Here is a 16126-nt window from a genome sequence, read left to right as displayed (position 1 = left end):
CCTTCGGGATGTATCGGAATGCCAATTGCAAGCCATGTCTTCTTATCCAACATCCTACAGTCTCTGTCCTCCAACCCTCCTACAGTCTCTGTCCTCCAATCCTCCTACAGTCTCTGTCCTCCAATCCTCCTACAGTCTCTGTCCTCCAATCATCCTACAGTCTCTGTCCTCCAATCATCCTACAGTCTCTGTCCTCCAATCATCCTACAGTCTCTGTCCTCCACCCCTCTACAGTCCCCGTCCTCTCACCATCCTACAGTCTCTGTCCTCCAACCCTCCTACAGTCTCTGTCCTCCTACAGTCTCTGTCCTCTCACCATCCTACAGTCTCTGTCCTCCCACCATCCTAGTCTCTGTCTTCCAACCCTCCTACAGTCTCTGTCCTCCCACCATCCTACAGTCTCTGTCCTCCAACCCTCCTACAGTCTCTGTCCTCCAATCATCCTACAGTCTCTGTCCTCCAACCCTCTTACAGTCTCTGTCCTTCAATCATCCTACAGTCTCTGTCCTTCAATCATCCTACAGTCTCTGTCCTCCCACCATCCTAGTCTCTGTCTTCCAACCCTCCTACAGTCTCTGTCCTCCCACCATCCTACAGTCTCTGTCCTCCCACCATCCTACAGTCTCTGTCCTTCAATCATCCTACAGTCTCTGTCCTTCAATCATCCTACAGTCTCTGTCCTCCAATCATCCTACAGTCCCTGTCCTCCAACCCTCCTACAGTATCTGTCCTCCCACCATCCTACAGTCTCTGTCCTTCAATCCTCCTACAGTCTCTGTCCTCCAACCCTCCTACAGTCTCTGTCCTCCAACCCTCCTACAGTCTCTGTCCTCCAACCCTCCTACAGTCTCTGTCCTCCAACCCTCCTACACTCCCTGTCCTCTCACCCTCCTACAGTCCCTGTCCTCCAACCCTCCTACAGTCTCTGTCCTTCACCCCTCAACAGTTCCCGTCCTCTCACCCTCCTACAGTCTCTGTCCTCTCACCATCCTACAGTCTCTGTCCTCTCACCATCCTACAGTCTCTGTCCTCTCACCATCCTACAGTCTCTGTCCTCTCACCATCCTACAGTCTCTGTCCTCTCACCATCCTACAGTCTCTGTCCTCTCACCATCCTACAGTCTCTGTCCTCTCACCATCCTGCAGTCTCTGTCCTCTAGGGCTGCAACTAACGATTATTTTCATAATCGATTAGTTGGCCGATTATTGTTTCGATTAATCGGTTAATAAACTTAAAAAAAAGTGTGGTGTATAATTTACGGTAGTTAATATGTAAAGTTTTAAAATAAAGGCAATTTATTCTTAAATATCTCTATGCAGTGGTAAATATAAATAACCAACTATATGGTTAGGGAGCAAAATATCTAATCCACTCTTAGAATAAGGCCTCTTTCACATGAGCGATACGTTCAGGTCCGCCTGTCAGTTTTTTAGGCGGAACTGAACGGACCCTCCATAGACCTCTATGGAGCGTCGGATGTCAGCGGTGACATCCGACCCGCTCTGATCCGAAAAAGTGTAATGGAGGAAAAACCTACTTTTCCATCCGTTTTTGGATCGGATGACGACGGACTCTACCGTCCGTCGTCATCCGATCCCCCATAGAGGAGAGCGCTGCACTGTGTGCAGAGACAGACCTGTCATCTGCCTGCTCAGCGGGGATCCACGGAGCAATCCCCGCTGAGCAAGCGGATGTTCACGGGGCGGATCATCACGAATCCGTCCAGTGTGAAAGAGCCCTAACAGACAGAAGAGATATACTATTAGAGGATATATACTGTGTATACTATTAGAAGAGATATACTGTATATACTATTAGAGGATATATACTGTATATACTATTAGAAGAGATATACTGTATATGCTATTAGAGGATATATACTGTATATACTATTAAAGGGTGAATCTGGTAAATATCATCAGACTCAGTGATCAAATTTTTTTATTTAAAAAACAATGTCTAACTTCAAAAAAAAGTAAATTTAACGGTAAAATTTGGGAATGGAAAACTTCTCGGTCAAAGGAATTTTCAGACAGTGGATGTGGTTTTCGTTCAGAAATTACATTCATTTTAAAAACAGGATGTTAAAAACAAGTGAAAATTTCAAACATTCTTTCATTCAGCGAATGTACAAAGATTTTTTCGTCTGAATATTCTCGTCTGAAAATTGATCGGTGTGGCCAACACAAGGCTCGCTACTCACCTATGCAGTTTGCTTTTGATCTATTTCTGCTGTGCTTTTTGCTGTGCATTTTGATTTTTGTGCACGTGATTTTGCTGCGATTTGCGTTTTTTTGCATTTTTTTTTTGGCCAATTTGTTGTTGGGCAATTAAAAAACACAAATTGCTGCAAAATTGCATTCCATGCTTTTCTGTAGCTTCCCCATTGAAGTATATTATACCAAAAAATCACCGTTTTGCATTAAACAAAAGTCCCTGACCCTTTCCAAATAAGCAGCGGCTGAAAAAAGCATAGATGTGAACATGTCCCATAGGAGACCATGTAAATGAACTGAAGTGCGTTTCTGCAAAAAACACATAGATGTGAACCAGGTCTAAGACATTTATTAACATAATGGGGTTAAAAGAAAAACGAAAATTAACCCTTTATAGTACAAAAAAAGCAAATAATCACTACTGTAAGGGGTTTATTTGCTCTTTTTGTACTATAAAGGGCTCATTTTAGTTTTTTTTTAACCCCATTATGTTACTGTCCGATTAATCGATTATGAAAATAGTAATCAATTAATTTCATAATCGATTAGTTGTGGATTAATCGATTAGTTGTTTCAGCCCTAATCTGGTGGCAGTCTGCTGGTGACAAGTGGCACACTGTATCTGGTGGCAGGCTGCTGGTGGCAAGTGGCACACTGTATCTGGTGGCAAGTGGCACACTGTATCTGGTGGAAGGCTGCTGGTGGCAAGTGGCACACTGTATCTGGTGGCAAGTGGCACACCATATCTGGTGGCATGCTGCTTGTGGCAAGTGGCACACTGTATCTGGTGGCAGGCTGCTGTTGGCAAGTGGCACACTGTATCTGGTGGCAGGCTTATGTTGGCAAGTGGCACACCATATCTGGTGGCAGGCTGCTTGTGGCAAGTGGCACACTGTATCTGGTGGCAGGCTTATGTTGGCAAGTGGCACACCATATCTGGTGGCAGGCTGCTGGTGGCAAGTGGCACACTGTATCTGGTGGCAGGCTGCTGTTGGCAAGTGGCACACCATATCTGGTGGCAGGCTGCTTGTGGCAAGTGGCACACTGTATCTGGTGGCAGGCTTATGTTGGCAAGTGGCACACCATATCTGGTGGCATGCTGCTGGTGGCAAGTGGCACACTGTATCTGGTGGCAGGCTGCTGGTGGCAAGTGGCACACTGTATCTGGTGAAAGGCTGCTGGTGGCACACTGTATCTGGTGGCAAGTGCCACACCATATCTGGTGGCATGCTGCTTGTGGCAAGTGGCACATTTTATCTGGTGGCAGGCTGCTGGTGGCACACTGTATCTGGTGGCAGGCTGCTGGTGGCAAGTGGCACACTGTATCTGGTGAAAGGCTGCTGGTGGCACACTGTATCTGGTGGCAAGTGGCACAAAATATCTGGTGGCATGCTGCTTGTGGCAAGTGGCACATTGTATCTGGTGGCAGGCTGCTGTTGGCAAGTGGCACACCATATCTGGTGGCAGGCTGCTGGCGGCAAGTGGCACACTGTATCTGGTGGCAAGTGGCACACCGTATCTGGTGGCATGCTGCTGGTGGCAAGTTACATAGTTACATAGTTAGTAAGGTTGAATAAAGACACCAGTCCATCCAGTTCAACCTGAATGAGTGTGCCTACAATTATCCCTATTTATTTAAGGTACCCATATAGCGCCATCAATTTACGCAGCGATCCACACATACATCGTACCCTATCCTCAAGGAGCCCACAATCCAAGGTCCCAAACTCACATTCATATACTAGGGCCAATTTTGGACAGAAACCAATTAACCTACCAGCATGTCTTTGGAGTGTGGGAGGAAACCGGAGTCCTGGGAGGAAACCCACGCAGGCACAGGGAGAATATGCAAACTCCAGGCAGGTAGTGTCATGGTTGGGATTCGAACCAGCGACCCTTTTTACTGCTAGGCGAGAGTGCTACCCACTACACCACTGTGCCGCCCAAAGTGGCACACTGTATCTGGTGGCAGGCTGCTGGTGGCAAGTGGCACACTGTATCTGGTGGCAGGCTGCTGGTGGCAAGTGGCACACTGAATCTGGTGGCAGGCTGCTGGTGGCAAGTGGCACACTGTATCTGATGGCAGGCTGCGGGTGGCATCTGGCATGCTGCATCTGGCGGCAGGCGATGGTGGCAAGTGACATGCTGCATCTGGTGGCAAGTGACAAGCTCAGGTTCCCGCTGATTCTGCATAATGGTGAGTTGAACTATTTCACTATATATTACAATGTAGTAATAGAAATAATGGAATTTGATCATCCTGACGCCATATCAAGCATAGTGTCAGGATGATTTTAAGTGCTAACACCAGCCATTTGCCCGAAAAATCACCCCCACCACCTATTTCCCCATCAACCCCGAGACTACATCCCCCCTCATCTTTCTTTGGGAAGGGGGGGGGTGTCCCTGAATGGCAGTTTGGAAATGTGGTCGCCCTATGTTGGTTAGTGAGAGAGCGCATAGCAGGTGGTATTAGTGGTGTTGCTGCTGCTCAGAGGCTGCACGGCTGATATTACTGGTGAGAGTATATTTCATTTGTTTTAGCAAAAAATGTTTGCATTTTCATTTTGTTTCCATAAAAAGGCCCACCAAAATCCTCAGCACCAGGCCCATGATGCTCTTAATCTGGCCCTGGGAGGTAAGCAATCTTCCCCTTCCTCCTCCACAGGCTATTAGGGAAAGGAGTTAGTCATTTCAGTTATTATTTTATATGGTGTTTGCTATTGTATGGTAATGTTATATTATTCTTGTTCTTTTCAGTTTTACCGCATATCACGTGTGTCATTCACACTTGTATTAAAATCTGCAACGTGCCAATAAAGACACAGACAAGAAACAACAGTCTATCATTGTGTACGCAGAAAAAGGTTATCTGCCTGGATAGCTACCCATAGACTCCGGGGGTACGGGGGGCGAGGCCAGGACAGTAAACCTCCGTCCAGGAACACTACGGATAGTGCAGAAGGGGAAGAGGTTTGGCCACACGGAAGAGCTACAGTCTGCAATCGACTATACAGCCACTTTCATACAGCCAAGCAGCATACAGAGACTGCAGCCCTATACGCTTATTGCTCTCACAGGCCGCTACTCAGTCAAGCAGCCATGTCACGCAGTAGCACATCCTCACTCAAAACCAGATCTAGAGTTTACGGTTCCAGCAAGTCGGTGACAGGCAGTGTTGCAGCCGCCATCGCCCGTGGGAAAGCCGAAGCGGCAAAGACGCGAGCTAACTTTGCCGGACAAGAAATGCAGTTGAAGTTAGAAAAGGCCTCGCTAGAAGCCAAACAAGCGCAAGAGATGGCCTCTATAAAGCTTGAACAAACACGTCTAGATGTCGCACTAGAGAAGCTCACTACAGAAAGGGAAGCTGCAACTGCCATAGCTGAAGCAGAAGCCCTGGAAGCAGCCATGAGCCTCAGTGGTGAACGCATCAATGTGCTTGGCTCCGAACAAGGAGAGCCGAATCCCTCGCAATGCACTTCAGAGTACTTGCACCAACACTTCAAATCAACCTACGATACCTCTCCTCTACAGGGAATAGACGGTGTCCTAGGAGAAACAGACCAAACACTGCAGGTAACAGAGCATGAGAGCAACCAAACTCCTCCAGAGCTACAAGCAGCAGAACTCTCGCCAGCACGTTACAGATCAAGCCTACGTCTCTGCACGCCACGACCCTCAGCCTCCAAATCAGCATCAGAATAATCCTTCTACTACACAACGGCACGAGACAAGAGGGCCTAAAGCAGAAACTTCTGACAGGTATGGTCGCACACCACATTCCCACTACAGTAGTGAATCGCCAACTTGCTCTAACACCAACCAAGTTGTAACAGACTTTGCCAAGTTCTTAGCTAAACGTGATTTAATCACAAAAGGTCTCGTAAAGTTTAACGATCGGCCAGAAAATTACAAAGCCTGGCGGTCGTCCTTTCAAAATACTATAAAAGGTCTAGACCTGTCTCACACCGATGAAGCAGACCTCCTAGTCCAATGGCTTGGGAAAGACTCTGCCGAACATGCCAGTAGAATCAGGAACAATAACATAAAACAACCAGAGACTGGTCTTAAAAAGATTTGGAGCAGATTAGAAGAGTGCTATGGCTCGACAGAGACTATAGAGCATGCACTTTTTAAAAGGATTGAGGATTTTCCCAGAATACCTAGCAAGGGTTATCACAAACTACGAGAACTAGCCGACTTGCTAGAGGAACTACTTTTTGCTAAAGAGGAGGGAGACCTGCTGGGTCTCACCTCCCTGGATGCGGCCAGAGGGATTAAACCTTTAATTCTAAAGCTTCCTTACGACCTACAACAAAGATGGGTCACATATGGTTCTAAACATAAAAAAAGGTTCCAGGTACTATTTCCACCATTCAACGTTTTCGTAGACTTTGTTTCAGAGCCAGCTAAGTTCTTGAATGATCCCAGCTTTGACTTTATACTGCCATCAGCCACGCCCCCTAGAATCAAACAGCACAGGATGCCAGTGACAGTGAACAAGTCTCATATTTCTCTCACAGATTTTTCCTATAGGTCTTCCAACAGTGTTCACCCAGAGGACAAAGTCGGAGACTACACAGGAAACCGCACCCGCTACCAAAATGCAGGACCTTCAGGGAAAAGTCTCTAGAAGATTGCAAAGTCTTCCTAAGAGAGAAAAGCATATGCTTCAGGTGCTGTTCATCCCCATCACACTTTGCCAAGGACTGCAAGGTTAGTGTATCATGCACAGAGTGTGACAACACAGACCAAAACTAAGCACTACATCCAGGCCCTGCTCCTTGGACCGCCCAGCGAGCTAGTGACACCAACGAGCATGGCGAGGAGCAAGAGAACACTGGTTCAAACATCTCAGTGGTTACCTCACAGTGTTCTGAGGTATGCAAAGATCCTGAAGGCGGTAGGTCTTGTTCAAAGATCTGTCTTATTAGAGCTTATCCAATGGGTCACACAAATAAAGCTGTCAAGATGTATGCGCTCTTAGATGACCAAAGCAACCACTCTATGGCTAAATCCTCATTCTTTGATACCTTCGGCGTTAGGGGTCCAAGCTCCCCTTACTCTCTAAAGACTTGTGCGGGTACTGTTGAGACGGCGGGGAGAAGAGACACCGCCTTCTGTGTAGAGTCCATAGACGGTCGGACTCGCCTACCTTTACCCACCATACTCGAGTGCAACCAGATTCCAGACAACCGGTCAGAAATCCCTACACCAGATGCAGCAATTCACCAGCCTCATCTAAAACGCATGGTCCATCTCCTACCAGAATATGACGAGCAGGCTCAGTTAATGCTGCTCCTGGGAAGAGACATTCTGCAGGTTCATAAAGTAAGAGAACAGATTAATGGTCCCCGCAATGCTCCCTTTGCCCAAAGACTTGACCTGGGGGTGGGTCATCGTAGGGGACGTCTGCCTAAAGACTGTGCACAGACCCACCACAGTCAGTAGCATGTTCACTAACGTACTTGGCAAAGGACGCCCTTCCTCCTTGCAACCATGTCACAACAGCTTCATCACAAAAGAGCTTCCAGGTAGTACTCACATACCTTGTTCCTCTGTAGACCCAGACACAGATGACCACGCTTGTGACAGTGACCCAGACCACCTAGGATGTACAGTCTTTCATAGAACAAAGGAAGACCAGCAGGTAGCAATGTCCTTTGAGGATAGACTTTTCTTGCAAATAATGGAAAAGGAGACAGCCAAGGAAGAGTCAAACAATTAAGTCGCACCTCTCCCATTTAGACCCTATAGACAGCGACTACCTAACAACGAGGAACAGGTCCTTAGATGCTTTGCCTCCCTTAAACGTAATTTCCAGAGAAAACCAGACATGAAAGATCACTTCTTTACCTTTATGGGTGAAATATTTGAGAACAATCACGCACAGTTAGCTCCTGCCCTTAAAGACAATGAGGAGTGCTGGTATTTGCCTATATTTGGAGTGTGCCACCCCAAGAAACCAGGTCAGATTAGAGTAGTGTTTGACTCTAGCTCTAGAGAACAAGGCGTGTCATTAAATGAAGTTCTTCTTTCAGGGCCGGATCTGAACAACAGACTCATTGGGGTACTCCTCCGTTTCCGCAAAGACTCTGTGGCATTCATGGCGGACATCCAGCAGATGTTCCACTGTTTTCTCGTTAAAAAGGAACACAGGAACTTTTTGAGATTTTTCTGGTTTAAAGATAACAACCCTTCCAAAGAAATCGTAGAGTATCGCATGAAGGTCCACATATTTGGGAACAGCCCTTCCCCCGCAGTTGCCATTTACGAGCTTAGCCTCTCGGCTCAGGAAGGCGAACCCATCTACGGGTCTGAAGTGAAACACTTAGTAGAAAAAGACTTTTATGTAGACCATTGTTTAAAATCTCTACCCACCGCTGAAGCAACTATCAGTCTCCTTAAGAGAGTGCAGGAGATGCTAGCCTGTTCTAATTTGAAGCTCCACAAGATCGCCTCTAACACCGTAGAACTGATGAAGGCCTTCCCCTCTCAAGACCACTCTGGTGAGTTCAAAGACTTAGATTTAGGTTCTGACTCTCTACCAACGCAACGTAGCCTTGGACTACTCTGGGACTTAAGGTCAGACACCTTCACCTTCCAGGTTAGTCGGGAAGAAAAGCCCTTTATGCGCAGAGGCGTTCTGTCAACCATAAACGGTCTGTATGACCCTCTAGGGTTTGTAGCTCCAGTCACCATTGAGGGTAAAGCACTTCTCAGAGACCTGATTCAAGAGACAGTGAACTGGGATGAACTACCTCCCCCCGGGAAAAGAGATCAGTGGACAGAGTGGAAAAATTCCCAGACAGCCTTGTCTAACTTAAAGGTCCCTCGACTATATGCTCCTGTACCATCTACAGAAGTCCAACACCAAAGACTTTGTGTTTTCTGCGATGCTTCTGTCAAAGCAATCGCTGCTGTAGTTTACCTCAGGATCAAGGACATGAAAGGACAGTGCCATATAGGTTTTGTCATGGAAAAAGCAAAACTTGCCCCACTCCCAGAACACACAATACTTATGCCCCGTACACACAGTCGGACTTTGTTCGGACATTCCGACAACAAAATCCTAGGATTTTTTCCGACGGATGTTGGCTCAAACTTGTCTTGCATACACACGGTCACACAAAGTTGTCGGAAAATCCGATCGTTCTGAACGCGGTGACGTAAAACACGTACGTCGGGACTATAAACGGGGCAGTGGCCAATAGCTTTCATCTCTTTATTTATTCTGAGCATGCGTGGCACTTTGTCCGTCGGATTTGTGTACACACGATCGGAATTTCCGACAACGGATTTTGTTGTCGGAAAATTTTATCTCCTGCTCTCCAACTTTGTGTGTCGGAAAATCCGATGGAAAATGTCCGATGGAGCCCACACACGGTCGGAATTTCCGACAACACGCTCCGATCGGACATTCTCCATCGGAAAATCCGACCGTGTGTACGGGGCATTAGACTGGAACTTTGTGCCGCAGTGTTAGCTGTGGAGTTAGCCGACACGATTGCTAGAGAGATGAACCTAGAAATCAAAGACACTGAGTTCTACACTGACAGTAAAGTTGTCCTGGGGTACATCTACAACAAAACCAGACGCTTTTACGTCTACGTCAGTAATAGAGTGTTGAGGATTAGGAGATCCACACACCCAAAACAGTGGCACTTCGTTCCAGCTAAACACAATCCCGCAGACCTAGCCCCTGCAGTCCTGTACAATTCAGAACACTTCTGAATCGGAGACCTTTAGCTTGATAGATGCAGTCAAGGATGCAGAAGTTCGTCCACAAGTGTCTGCATTAGTCACGGTGGCTTCACAAAACCGACTCAAATCTCATTGGTTTTCCACATGGAAATCACTCATTAGAGCCATTACTTCCTTATCTCACATAGCCCGTTCCTTTGGAAAAAGGACTAACTGCAAAGGCTGGCACCGCTGTAAAAATACATACTCAGTGACTGACCTATTTCTTACTGGATTCTATAATCCAATTCTGTACATAGGGAATGGACTTTATTATATGAGGGTGCAGCCCCCACATGTCCTATTATACAGGGACAGTCCTCATGCTGCACCCCTATCTCTGACCTGCGCCCCCCCCCCCTTTTTTTTTTTTTTGCATTTTCACATCTCAATATAAAGCAACCCTGATTTTTATTATACCAAGGTGAAAATCACATCCAGTCATTCTGCATTTGGTTTCCGTGACACGTGAAAGCGTTTATTTTTTTTAAAACCAAACATGAACAATTCATTATTTTTTATTATTATTTATTATTATCACGATTTATTCATTATTTTTTATGATCATATTAATTAACAATTGATTGTTTATGGATTATGTAATAGTATATGTTTATATAACAATTATGAATTAACATGTATTTATTTATGAATATCTATTATTATTTTTTATAAATTAACAATTCATTATTTATTAGTATTTTATTCATTACCTCTGTGTTATTATTTATGTGTTAATGATTTTATTAATTAACAATTAATTCTTTATTAAAGAATAATATGTATTGCTATTTATTAAGGATTTTTTAAAAATGAATTAACAATTCATGATTTATTAGTATTTTATTCATTACCTCTGTGTTATTATTTTACTAATTAACCGTTCATTATTTATTTATTTTTTCTGCCTATTATATTTTATTACATTTCATTTATTATTTGTGAATTGTGTATTATTTTAAGAACTAACAATTTATTATTTAGTATTATTTTTATGAACAATACCTATGTATTATTATTTGACTAATTAACAATTCTATGTATAATGTTTAAAAATTAACAATTCAATATTTAGTATTTTATGAATAACGTCTGACACTGTACATAGGGAATGGAGGACTTTATTATATGAAGGTGCAGCCCCCACATGTTCCATTATAATGGGGACCAGTCCTAGTCCCCTCCCCCCCCCCCCCCCCCACACACAACCCCCCCCCCCCCTTTATTGCATTTCTCATCTCAAAATAAAGCAACCGTGATTTTTTTTTATTCCAAGGTGGAAATCACATCCTGTCATTCTGCATTTTGGTTTCCATGACATGCAAAAACATTTATTTTTTAAAAACTGAACAAGAACCATTCATTATTTGTTAATGGTTTTATTAATTAACAATGAATTCTTTATTAATGAACAATATATATTACTATTTATTAAGGATTAAGTATTATTATTATTTTTTATGAATTAGCAATGAATTATTCATTTGTATTTATTAACAATTACCTCTGTATTATTATTTTACTAAATAACAATTTATTATTTGTCAATTATTAATTATCAATACTAATTAAAAATCCCAAGTATTATTTAAATAATTAACAATTCAATATTTATTCTTAGTTTATGAGCGATTACCCCTGTATTATTATTTTACTAATTAACAATCCTACATATTATTTCAATAGTTAAGAATTCAATATTTAACATTTTATGAATGAATAATTCATTATTTATTTGTTCCCCCCTCATATCCCTTCAATATCAATAATAGCTCCCAGATACCAACAACAATCCATCAGATATTGGTGTTGTTAAGCATTAAGGCAATTATATCCATAGAGTTATTGTCAGTTTTTTTTTCAAATCCTCACATCCCAGCAGTTAGTGTAGTCATGCCCTGTTGCCATTGCAACCTGGCAGTTAGAACATGTGACTGATGACATCATAGTGGCACACTCTGGCTCAGCCTTATAAACAGTGCTGCAAGTGCAGTCATGCCCTGTTGCCATAGCAACCTGGCAGTTAGAACATGTGACTGATGACATCATAGTGGCACACTCTGGCTCAGCCTTATAAACAGTGCTGCAGGCTGCCAGCGTCAGATGACACGAGGAGAGAGGAGAGTGCGCATCTATTTTGATATTGGGAGCAAAAAAATGAGAAACTACGTGTTTTTTGCTTGCGTTTTTTTAGCTGTTCTTATCAGAACAGCCAGGACTGAAGATGCATGGTCACATGGTGAGTTTATCTTATTCATTTATTAGAAGGGATCAGACATATATAATTACATTGCAGCAAAATTACCTTCTACACTTGTAGTTCACTGTCCTAAATCACCAGCTGTTTTCAGCTTGTGGAAAAAAAAATGACAGTTATTTTTTAAATCCAGAGAGGTTTGAATTTAAAAATATTATACAGGATATATAGTTACATTTTAAGAACTTATAGTCCCCAGGTTATGAATTTTAATCAGATATTTAATTACACTGTAGCAAAAATATTATTTTTTTTTTCACTTCCTCTAACAGGGAGGTAGCCACCCCCCCTTCCCCAAGACATGCATGTCAATGCGTGACGCAATGGGGATGATTTAATTAACAATGAATTCTTTATTAATTAATAATATGTATTACTATTTAATAAGGATTTTTTTAAAATGAATTAACAATTCATTATTTATGAGTATTTTATTAATTACCTCTGTGTTATTATTTTACTAATTAACCGTTCATTATTTATTTTTTTCTTCTGCCTATTATTTTTTATTACATTTAATTTATTATTTGCTGTGTATTATTTTAAGAACTAACAATTCATTATTTTGTATTATTTTTATGAACAATACCTATGTATTATTATTTGACTAATTAACAATTATATGAATTATGTTTAATAATTCAATATTTAGTATTTTATGAATGAATAACGTCTGACACTGTACATAGGGAATGGAGGACTTTATTATATGATGGTGCAGCCTCCACATGTTCCATTATAATGGGGGCTATTCCTGGTGTCCCCCCCCCCCACACACACACACAAAACTCTCCCTTTATTGCATTCCTCATCTCAAAATAAAGCAACCCTGATTTTTATTATTCCAAGGTGGAAATCACATCCCGTCATTCTGCATTTTGGTTTCCATGACATGCAAAAACATTTATTTTTTAAAAACTGAACAAGAACCATTCATTATTTGTTAATGGTTTTATTAATTAACAATGAATTCTTTATTAATGAACAATATATATTACTATTTATTAAGGATTACGTATTATTATTATTTTTTTATGAATTATTCATTTGTATTTATTAACAATTACCTCTGTATTATTATTTTACTAAATAACAATTTATTATTTGTCAATTATTATTTATCAATACTGATTAAAAATCCCAAGTATTATTTAAATAATTAACAATTCAATATATATTCTTAGTTTATAAGCGATTACCCCTGTATTATTATTTTACTAATTAACAATCCCAAGTATTATTTAAATAATTAACAATTCAATATTTATTCTTATTTTATAAACAATTACCTCTATATTATTTTACTAATTAACAATCCTACATATTATTTCAATAATTAAGAATTCAATATTTAACATTTTATGAATGAATAATTCATTATTTATTCGTTCCCCCCTCATATCCCTTCAATATCAATAATAGCTCCCAGATACCAACAACAATCCATCAGATATTGGTGTTGTTAAACATTAAGGCAATTATATCCATAGAGTTATTGTCAGTTTTTTTTTCAAATCCTCACATCCCAGCAGTTAGTGCAGTCATGCCCTGTTGCCATAGCAACCTGGCAGTTAGAACATGTGACTGATGACATCATAGTGGCACACTCTGGCTCAGCCTTATAAACAGTGCTGCAGGCTGCCAGCGTCAGATGACACGAGGAGAGAGGAGAGTGCACATCTATTTTGTTATTGGGAGCAAAAAAATGCGAAATTACGTGTTTTTCACTGTAGTTTTTTTAGCCGTTCTTATCAGAACGGCCAGTACTGACGATGTATGGTCACATGGTGAGTTTATCTTATTCTTTTATTAGAAGGGATCAGACATATATAATTACATTGCAGCAAAATGACCTTCTACACTTGTAATTCACAGTCCTAAATCACCAGCTGTTTTCAGCTTGTGGGAAAAAAAAATTGACAGTTATTTTTTAAATCCAGAGAGGTTTGAATTTAACCATTTAATGGCTGAAAATCAGGATTTGTAAATATGTTTACCATCCCCCCTCTCCACATAGAAGTCTGTGGGTGTGTATATAAATATACAGTGTATATATACACATTATTTATACACAGTGTATATGATATAACATATATATATATATATATATATATATATATATATATATATATATATATATATATATATATTATTAATTAAAAGAATAATAATAATAAATAAATAATGTATATATGTATATATATGTATATATATATATATATATATATATATATATATATATGTATACATATACACACATATACAGGCATATATATATACTGTAGTCTGTCACTAGCACAAACACAGCATTCCTAAATCGGAGGAATTAAACTTTTCTGTGTAAATATTGTCGCATTTTTTTCCGAGCACCAACCAATCAAACAGGTTTCTATGTGTTGCCGCTCCAGCCGCGCCAAATCACATGAACAGTGACATGTGACAGTCTCTATAAACGTCCAATCGTAAGCGCCAAAAAAATAAATAAAGCACGTGCGCTAATTAATTAATTAAATTAATTTAAAAACAGTTCTAATATACACCGTGGCCAGAGTGGTGAAAAAATATAAGAATGTTGAAGATCCATTTTCAAAACGTTGGCACATGCAGTGCGAAAACGCTGAAATCTAGAGCCCCGCCATGCGACAAATTAACAACCCGACATGTCCCAGTTTTTATTAATCAAGAGCTAATTAAGTAGGCGTTTAGAAATTGGCGCATTTTTTTTCTAGTTCCTACCCTATAACATACTTTTATTATTTATTAATCCTGCCAGTGGGCTCATTAGTCCTGTAATGGGCCAAGCTGTCCGAAGTGGCAGTTACAGGAACTTTCAGTTTCAGCCATTAAATGGTCGATGGAGTGGGAAAGGACTGGAACCCCCTGGTCAGGCATTTACTAGTATCTAGAACTCCCTTAGAGAGATTTCCCATCACTTCCTGTCCTGCTGACATTTATTCTAACAGGATGTGAGGGGAACTCTCCAACAGCAACACAGACAGAAATGGAAATACTTTTAGTTTTTTTTTTTTGGGGGGGGTTAAATGTTTGAAATTCTAAAATATAGATCAATAAGTCCCATGTTTGCTAATGATTTCTTATTACTTTATGTTTATAGGTGATTATCCAGATGGCCATGCATTAACGAATTATGATCCAGCTGGCGGGACAGATGACGTTCAGCCAGCTGAGAGAAGTAAATTTCCGCCGGGCGGGAAAAATGACGTTGCGTCGGGTGGGAAAAATGACGTTCCGTCAGATGGGATAGAATCCTCATCACAACCAACCAGTAAGTAAATTGTTGTCACTTCCAAGGAAGACTCATGGCTCAAGACGTTCTGAAGGCCCCAAAAGGCTCCAACGTGCAATGAGATCCTTCCAAAGCAATCATTCATAATTTATTATTATTATTATTATAATAATTATATATAATAATCATAATAATTATTATTATAATTATTATATATAATCATAATCATAATTATTATTATTAATAATTATGATTATTATTATTTATAATTATTATTATTATTGAATTAATAATAATTCAGACGTCTTTTTTTTTGGATGGCTGATGCTGATTGGTTCCTTTAGCTTTAATAATATTTTTTCTCTCTCTTCCTTTAGAAATGTCGGTCAGATACATCATGGCGTTAATCATCTTGGGGAGCCTCGTCCTGATGTTACTCCTGCTGATACCCAGCTGCTGTATAATAATGCGTGTCTGGTAAGTGTTCTTTGGTATTTACAGAAATTACTAACCTAGAATCGTGGGGGTCTATTTATAAAAGTTGCCACAGGAATTTCCCCTATTTTTCCAATTGGGAGAAATGTGCGGCGGATCCTGGGTGAAAGTTGTTGAATCTTGGGTGTAAACATTTATAAATAGACCCCAAAGTGTATGTAAAATCC

General features: G+C 40.9%; 1 protein-coding gene across 9 annotated transcripts in view; it reads right to left on the bottom strand.

The window, feature by feature from the left end:
- The window catches only part of F8 (coagulation factor VIII), a 169862-nt gene that overhangs the window by 71845 nt on the left and 81891 nt on the right, over positions 1-16126 (bottom strand). The window lies entirely within an intron of this gene.

This window comes from Aquarana catesbeiana, linkage group LG09 (genome assembly GCF_042186555.1).
Source record: "Aquarana catesbeiana isolate 2022-GZ linkage group LG09, ASM4218655v1, whole genome shotgun sequence".
NCBI classification, from domain to species: domain Eukaryota; kingdom Metazoa; phylum Chordata; class Amphibia; order Anura; family Ranidae; genus Aquarana; species Aquarana catesbeiana.
This window is presented reverse-complemented; position numbering and strand designations above follow the sequence as displayed.